General features: G+C 40.3%; 1 long non-coding RNA gene across 1 annotated transcript; it reads right to left on the bottom strand.

Moving 5' to 3' along the window:
- Positions 1 to 642: 642 nt before the first annotated feature.
- LOC121921396 lies at positions 643 to 4,361 on the bottom strand. The gene is made up of 3 exons (XR_006101939.1): positions 4,231 to 4,361; positions 1,787 to 1,835; positions 643 to 806 (listed from the first exon to the last, which is right to left on the bottom strand). It is a non-coding gene; the product is annotated as an uncharacterized LOC121921396 (long non-coding RNA).
- Between the last annotated feature and the right edge of the window lie 4,313 nt (positions 4,362 to 8,674).

The raw sequence follows: 8,674 nt of genomic DNA, 5'->3' as shown, positions 1-8,674 counted from the left end.
TATTACTATCATCATCATCTTCATCTTCATCTAAATCAGACCAAACATTCCCTAGTAAGTGGAGTTCCCAGAGCTCACAGTCTTCCCCTTTTGTCCAATCCCCAGGTAGGACAAGGGGAAGAACCTCAGAATAAGGGTTCTGCTATGAAATATGCGTATGTACAGTATTTTCCTCATTTGTTTGCCTTTGCCCTTTTTATTTAAAATGGAATTCTCTGGCTACATCTACACTGCAGAAATAATCCTGTTTCACACTGCTTCAACTGCCATGGCTCAATGCTATGGAATTCTGGTCACTGTAGTTTTGTGAGACACTTAGACTTCTCTATAGTGAGCTCTGGTGCCACAACTAACTACAATTTCCAGGATCCTATTACATTAAGCCATGACAGTTAAAGCAGTGTCAACCTGCAATATTTCTGCAGTATGGATGGATGCAGCCTCTAAGCAGATGTAGTCAATGCTCAATGTATCATGCTTAATGATACCACCAATACCTCTTGTAACATCAGCCCTGTAATACCACCAGAGGCCCTCCTGTGACGTCGCAGGCATCATTCCTAGGTCTCGGTTTTTGGTCCTGATATCTCAGAGTCTGGAACAACTCTGATCTAGCAAGCCTACATAGTAACTTACTTGTTTCCAGAAAATCTGAATCTTCTTGTCCTCCACTGTGTCCTCGAATTTCTGTGCCCCCATAGTTTTCTATGAGAATACCATGCAGGGTTTGCACATCGTTGAAACCTCCAATTCAGCTGGGTCTGAAGAGATGGTGGCAGGCCAGATGATCTCAAGGAGCACTCCACCTACCTCCAAAATATGGGCATTAGAGGTTGACTGAATTATTTGTATCTGTCTCTAGTGTGTAATTTTGAGGGAAGATACCTGTGGAAGATTTAGCAATAGAGTTAGTATTTACATTTCTTTACCGCTTCATAGTGAACTCAGCTGTCTCTTAAACAGCTTACAATCTGTAAGCCAATTGCACCCAACAAGCTGGGTACTAATTTTACCAACCTACAAAAAGGATGGAAGGCTGTGTGAACTCTGAAACCCAGGGATCGAACTCACAACATTGTGGCTGCAGTATCAGCATTTAACCATGCACCACCAGGGCTCCTTTTAATTTAGATTTAGGTATAATAAAAGCAAGATCCAATGTGGTAAAGTGGTATGAGCATTGGATTATGGCTTTGGAGACCAGGGTTCATATCCCTGTTTAGCTGCTCAGCCATTAAAACTCTCTGGGTGACCTTAAGCAAGTCATACATTCTCAACCTCAGAAGGATGCAAGTGCAAACCTCTCTCTGAACAAATCTTGCCTAGAAAACCCTGTGACAGGGTCACTATAAATCAGAAGCGACTTGAATGCACTGCAGCAAGAGTTATTTGATAGATGCTGTACTTTCAAAACAAGCTTTTGACAAAGTCTCTCACCAAAGATGCCTGAGCAACTGGAGTGCCCATGGCCTAAGAGGAAAGGTTCTGTTACGAGCTGATAACTGGTTAAAGAATAGAAAAAAGATAATAAAAATAGTAGATTTTTCAGTCACTTTTTGTGATCATAGCTTAACTGCTCAGCCTCCCCACTGCTCACTCCTAACTCTAGATCATTTATGCGCAAGCTTAATGGCACCTTTCCTAACACAAATACCTGGCTCCATTTTGGAAAATTATCGAATTCTCCAGAATGGTGAAATAGGATTAAAATGGCAAACAAGGTTCAATGAAAGCAGTATAAAATTATGCAGATTGGAAAGTGGGTGGAATCCTACCTTACTTATACCTTGATGTGTCTCTGCTGGTGATGAATGATAAGGAAAGATATCCTGGATCTGGAAAATATCAACCCAGTGTGTTATGAAGAAAATTTTGGAGTGTATTATGAAAAACATACAAAATAAAATTGATTGGATAATAACATCCACAGGGTTCAACTGCACTTGGAATATAGTACTCGATTCTAGTCACCACACCTTGGAAAGGATAGGATAGAGCTGGGAAAAGCACAGAAAGGGACAACCAAGGTGTTCAAGAATTTGGAGCAACACTCCAATATGGAAAGGTTACAACACTGGAGGATTTATACCTTCAAAATGTAAAGATGGGCATGATAAATGTACACAAAAGTATGTACAGTATGAAAGAAGTAGCTGGAGATAACCTTTTCTCCCTCTCATAACACTAGAGTGCTTAACTCTATTTCTGTAACACCAGCATTTAACATGAGTGGTAGATAATCCAGGATAGATAAAATGAAATACTGTGGTCCCTCCACATATGCTGGGGTAGGGGTGAAGGACCCCCATGAATGTGGAAAAAATGCAAATAACAAAAAACACTATTCTTTTTAACTCAGAGAACACCTCTCTAGGAATCTCCAGGTCATTCAGTGCAACTCTATGAACAACACCTGCCAGATGTTGACCACAGAATCATGCTGGAGGACCTACAAATGCCTAGAGAAGTGTGTTCCTCTAGGAACATCTAGTTTCTCCAGCACAATTCTATGGTCAACATCTGGCAGAGCTGTGCTGGAGGACCTAGAGATTCCTAGAAAAAACATATTAATCAAAACTGCAAATAATCAAATCCAAAAAAGTCATAGCTACAAATGTGGAGGGCCAACTTTACTGCTCCCTAAATGCAAACTTAAACCATGGAATTCACTGCCGCAAAGTGGCCATACTGATGGCCACCAACTTGGCTGGTTTTAAAAGAAGGTTAGGCAAGTATCAGGAAGATAAGGCTGCCAAGGGCTACTGGTCACTATAGCTATCTAGTGCCTTTGGCATCAAAGACAGCATGTTGGGAGCATAGGCAGCAGGATATTATTGTGCTCATCTCTTATTTGTTTGGCCGTTGAATAAACAGAATAATATGCCTTTGGTCTGATCCAAGATAGTTTTTATATTCTTGAGAGAAAGAAACCTGACAGGCACTGAAAGGGTGACTTGAACTCCAATGAAATTCCTCCACTCCTATACGAGACATTTTCCAGTGAATAATTTGTCTTCAGAGTCTCTTATGGCAGGCTCCAGGAATAGATGCTGAAGTGGAAACCTCCCATTTAAGTAGTCTTCTGGCATTCCCTGAGAGAGCTGGAAATCATTGGTTAGTTATGGCTGCTGTTTCTTGGCAGTGCTTGAAACTGTGCAACCGTGGGACTCCCATGCATCTTAAATTATGTCTTATGTGTGTGTGTGTGTGTGTGTGTGTGTGTGTACACATGCACATCTACACGCTTCTTAACCAGTGGATAGACCAAGGGGATGGACCTGGCATTCAGCTGAATTGTCCAGGCTATGTATTAGGTGTTAGAACTGAACTGTCTGCCCACTCTTACTCCCTTTCCAGGATCAGCATGGACAGGTTCAGAGCTGAGAAGGATATGGCCTTTGGCAGAAAGATCAGAAGCTAAGAACTGAAAAAAGGAGTCACTGTTTGAGGTGTGGAAACCAAAATAGTTTATGGGTAGCAGAACAGCAGTTGAACAAACCAACGTTGAAAGGGTCACTAACTGCCTCTCAGCTCCAGTACTGCTTTATTATTTCCTTCCATTCCCTTTTTACACAAATTGTCACTTTTACTCCCATAATAAATAGAATTGGCAATATTTTGTCCATTTTCAAAAGGCTTATTCTCTGACAAAAACCATGTGGTAGGTGCTGATTCTCCTTTTGAGTGGGGTCTTTTTCAAATCAGCACCTCTCTGCACATGAAATGTGAGGTAGCCCAGTCCCCACAAGATATTTAAATGCTACCTCACTATGCACATTTAATTTAATGCTCACTTCATCCCAGATATCACAAATAGTCAGGTTTTCACATGCTACACTGTGCATGTGTTCATATGAAATTACACACATTCAGATATTTGTGAGAAGCTCTCTACCTGTATTCATTCTTTGTACCCAGGTACAAGAATCCTTTTAAATGCAGAGTTCAGACCAAGGGCACAGCTATATCTGGGTAGAATTAATACATGTACGTGTGAACAGATGAACTTATATTCACTTCATAGGAAGCTATAAATGTATCCCTGAAACCTAAATCTTAGATACAGCCTAAGAAGCTGCTGCACGAAATTCTGAGCATATTTTGTTTGTGGGAGAATAAGGCAGTTCAAAAGAATTGAAGATTTGAGAGAGGAAAGTGAGAACAGCACAGGGAGAGTGTGTGTGAATTAAAAACATCAGCTAAATAAGACAGTAAAGGACAAAACTGTACCTAAGAGCTCCAGTGCTGGGTTCATTCAGGAAGAGACTTGAGGCCAGAGAGAGGCAGGATGAGGTCTGGAGCTGCATTCCAGAGGTACTAGTTTATCATACGAAGGAGATCGGGAGTTTATCCTGTGAATATCCTGGGAAAATTATGTAATGATGTGAAATGATTTCACATGACGTTGCACAAAACCCGCCATCACAAAGAAGCATTAACACACATCTTTTTACTATCAGGATTTCAGTGACAATGTATTTCTGATATAACTTTATTTGTACAATTACGTGTGATAATCATTTGCACAATTACTCGCCATTTTCGCTTTATTTGTGGGATGCTTTAAATGTGCTTTAATCTCTCTTTAATGCCAAAATTAGCCCCAGTGTGATAGACTCCATAGACAGGACTGAGATCCTAAGTAGCTATCTGATTTATTAGATTTTGTCCAACTCTATTTTTCTGTTCTCTTTTGCAATTTAAATTGTATAGCTGTTTACACTGTCCTTTTTGCTTTTGCTTTTCTTCTTGAATATATTATTGTCAGGAAATATTCTTGTCTTTCATTAGCATTTTTATTTCATTGTCCTAATTTCATCACAGTGTTTTGGGTGGGTAGAAAATAGCAAGCACCTTATGCAATACAATTACTTGTATAAAGTTTAGGTAGAACTAGCAGCTTTTCCAGAAAACATACGTATATCTATTCAAGTCCCACTGAATGTGTTAGAACTTATCTCTGTGGAAAGTAGCAGCAATACTTTTAATAACTGCTTAATTTTAAAAAATAGATGTATGCAATATCTTAAAATTCCTTATTTTTACTGTCCATTAAGTGTGAACTGTGAAACAATTCTAGATAAATTTAGAAACTGCTGTACAAATATATGTATATTCTATTATATTACCACTTATATGAATAAGTGTACCAGGGTACATACAGGTCATCAGTCTGCATACAGTGTTATATGTGTATGAAAAACTCAGCCTGTGTACAACAACATGTGTGCACAAGCATACAGACTGTAGCTGTGCTGTCTTCAATGTGTGCAAACTTATTTTGTTTTAATTTCAAGGGGAATGAATTTTTAATATCCTAATATTTTGTAAAAAAATTAATAATGGTACGTTACAGCTTCAGCCTGACTGCCATTGACACAGAGGCAAAAGACATCCTCGATTTGGAAATGGTTCTTTTCAGCCTTGGTAGTGATCCATTATGTTATGTACCAAAAATGGATGTCTCAATAAACAACCAGGGAAGACAGGATAGTGTTGTAATGTTTTCCCTAGCTTTGATTAATTTCTTTGAAAAACTCTCTCAGGCTTCTTTCAAGCTTATTTCATGTGCGTTTTTACTTTGTTTAGGAACGTTTCTTCAAAGTATAGAGGAAAAATACTTTTCTTACAGAATGTTGACCTTTTCTCCTTTGGCGAAGAAAACATCTCCACAGGAAGGGCAATCCTATATTCAACATAAACTGGGTCCAGAAATATACCTCTGCCGCACCAGCAACATAGTTGTCATATCCTATGTGTCTGTGCTGCTAGGCAGGAGAGGGAAAATATACCTAGCCAGATTTTTTTTTTAAAGGCAAGAGGGAAAAAAATTCAGATGCATTTCCAGCCTCCCACTTATTAAGGACTATGTCAGTGCCCACAGATGTCATGGAGATGGAAGAAACTAACGCATGGAGCCTGAGGTGTGGATGTGTGGCTGTCATTTTATAACACCCTGAGATGTGCAAGAGAACAGAGAAAGTGGCAGTCAGCCCAGACATGGCCAAGGAAACTCCATGGCAAATCTGTAAAAGATACAAGCGCAGGAGTTGGCCAGCTCAAATCCCATCATGGGCAAAACATTCTGCCTCTTGCTCCAAACCCTACTAGACAGAATAAGGTAGCTCCACATAAAAGATTTTGAGTATTATTGAAGGGTAGCCAACTGTTAGTTATTACCATGTTGATATGGTATTTTTACTGACAGGCCAAGGAGAGAGGTGCTTGAGGGATATTTTTTTTTTTGCGCCTCATGTGGCAAAATACTTTGTGTTCAGATATTATGCACCCTGAATTGGGGGTGAGGTGGGCACACTAATTTTTTGCTGTGCCTCAGGCAGCGAAACATCTTGGGCTTAGTCCTAGAAGAAAAGATATAGACATGGTTAGGTATAAGAAGAAAGGAAATTCCATTGTACAGTCTACAAGCAGGCACAGAGAATGTTGTTCGTAGAAATCTTCACAAAAGGCCCTCTTCACATACATATTCTTTTTCAGGTAGCTGTTGTTCTTTGAAAAGAGACTGTACATTGAAAAGAGATGTACAGTGGTACCCCGGGTTACGAAATTAATTCGTTCCGCCGCCGCTTTCGTAACCCGGAATACTTCGTAAGCCGAAAAAGCCATAGGCGCTAATGGGGAAAAGCCGCGATTTCGTGTGAAATAGCGCCGAAAAGCACCAAAAATTTTTTCGTAACCCGAAAAAACCTTCGTAACCCGGAACAGTTTTTTTAAATGGATTTTTTTCGTAACCCGGAAATTTCGTAAGGCGGCGCATTCATATCCCGGGGTAACACTGTACAGCAGTACATATATGAATGAATGTTCACATGCTCTCGTGGGAACAGGTTCAAAAACGCCAAAGTAAATGCTCGCCATAGTAGTCATCCTAAACCCTGATATTGGAAAGGAAAGGCTCAAGACAACATAAAAGGTGGCTGGAAGGGAAATTATCTAGGAAAGCATAACTCCTGAGTGCCAAGCATTCAGCAAAGGGATGTGTGCATCTGCACACGTACACAGTGTGCAGGCAAGACTCAAATAGGATTATACTTTGTCCCTCCAGATGGCAAGCTTTAAAAGATGCTTTGATTACACTTAAGCGGTACTGTTCCAGTTCCAAGATCAGTTCCTGTTACAGCTGTAATTAACAAGAGCAATTTAATTGTCTGTTTCTCCAATATACAATGGGCCCTTGCTATCTGCTGGGCCTTGGTTCCAAGTCTTGCACTGGATACCAAAATTCATGGATACTCACTCAAGTCCCATTATATACAATGGGGAAGTAAAATGGCATCCCTTATATAAAATGGCAAAATCAAGCTTTGTTTTTTGGAATCATTATTATTTTTTGAGTATTTTCAAGCTATGGATGGTTGAATCCATGGATGCAGAATGTGTGGATACATTTATTTTATTTAGCTATCTCAATGTAACCAGCCAGAGGCCAATGGTACAAAGCATTCTTCCCATCCACCAAAGCAGAGCATGAGACACCAACATGAGTACCTGTAACTTTTAGTTTTATTGTTACAGGGGTTGTGGCCTCAGTAAATGGTAGAGGAAGTCATGGCAGCCAGTGGCTTCCATATCAGCGGGGCAGTGAAACACCTCTAGGTTTTAGACTAGATTTTAAATGAGCTCTCTTAGGTGTTGAACTTCATCCCCAAATAGATCAGTACCTTGGCTAGCTTGGTCTCAAACCAGAGCAGATTCACAGCCTGCCATGGAAGCTGCCAGATGTCACTGGACGGAGGAATATCATATGCTGTTTTAATGCTCCTTTGTGGGTGTTGAGGCAATGAGGAAGGAGGTGGGGAGAAAGGTGCATTTTGTTCCACCTGCCAGAGGCCTACAGCATCCAGATGGCTTTTCAAGGAGTTTATTTTTCAGTTTCTTTTGAGAAACTTTTAAAAGCTACTTTTAAAATGGTAACGATAGTGGTAACTATCTACTTTTGGTCCCATTGGAATTGTAGCCAATTACTTTAAAAGGTAACATTATCTCTGGTTTCCTTGATATAATGGTTAAGTTAATTCACCCCAATTCTTTCTAATAAAATTTCTGCTTTTCTTCCTTAAGCTGGTTGTCTTCAATATTTTGATGTCTCAGTTCTGAGGAAAAGTCAGGGTATAAATTATTATGATGATGGTGGTACTGGTGGTTATTATCATTATCATTATTATCTGGGAGCAATTCCAAATGGACGAGGAAGATTTCTGAATGAAATCTCCCTAGCTAGGATCATTATAGCATAAAAAGTGACAGTGCCTAGAACATGCCATGTTATTCCAGAATACCTCACCAGATCCTAGATTCTTGGGAGCCAGTTTGAGTGCTGGACTATGGCCATTATCAGATGAGGCTTGAACTGGGGGACTTCAGCACTGGGCGGTTCGAATTAACGTTATTTCGCTCAATACGATCATACCATCATTCGAATGGCCCAATCCGAACGCACGTGAATGCGCGAGATGCCAAACTGAATGCGTACTGGATCCTCTTTTTGGAGCGTGTTGGCCAGTGCACTGAAAAGTGGATTGGCAATATCCTGGGTTGGGGCTCTGTTCGATCTCAGTGCGAATGGCTCTGGTGTGACCACCCTGTCCTGAATTCCATCGCAAGACCCCCAGATTCCTATTTTAACTTCCGGTGGGTCTTTCCTCTTGCCGGT

Source organism: Sceloporus undulatus, chromosome 2, assembly GCF_019175285.1.
Source record: "Sceloporus undulatus isolate JIND9_A2432 ecotype Alabama chromosome 2, SceUnd_v1.1, whole genome shotgun sequence".
Lineage (NCBI taxonomy): Eukaryota > Metazoa > Chordata > Lepidosauria > Squamata > Phrynosomatidae > Sceloporus > Sceloporus undulatus.
This window is presented reverse-complemented; position numbering and strand designations above follow the sequence as displayed.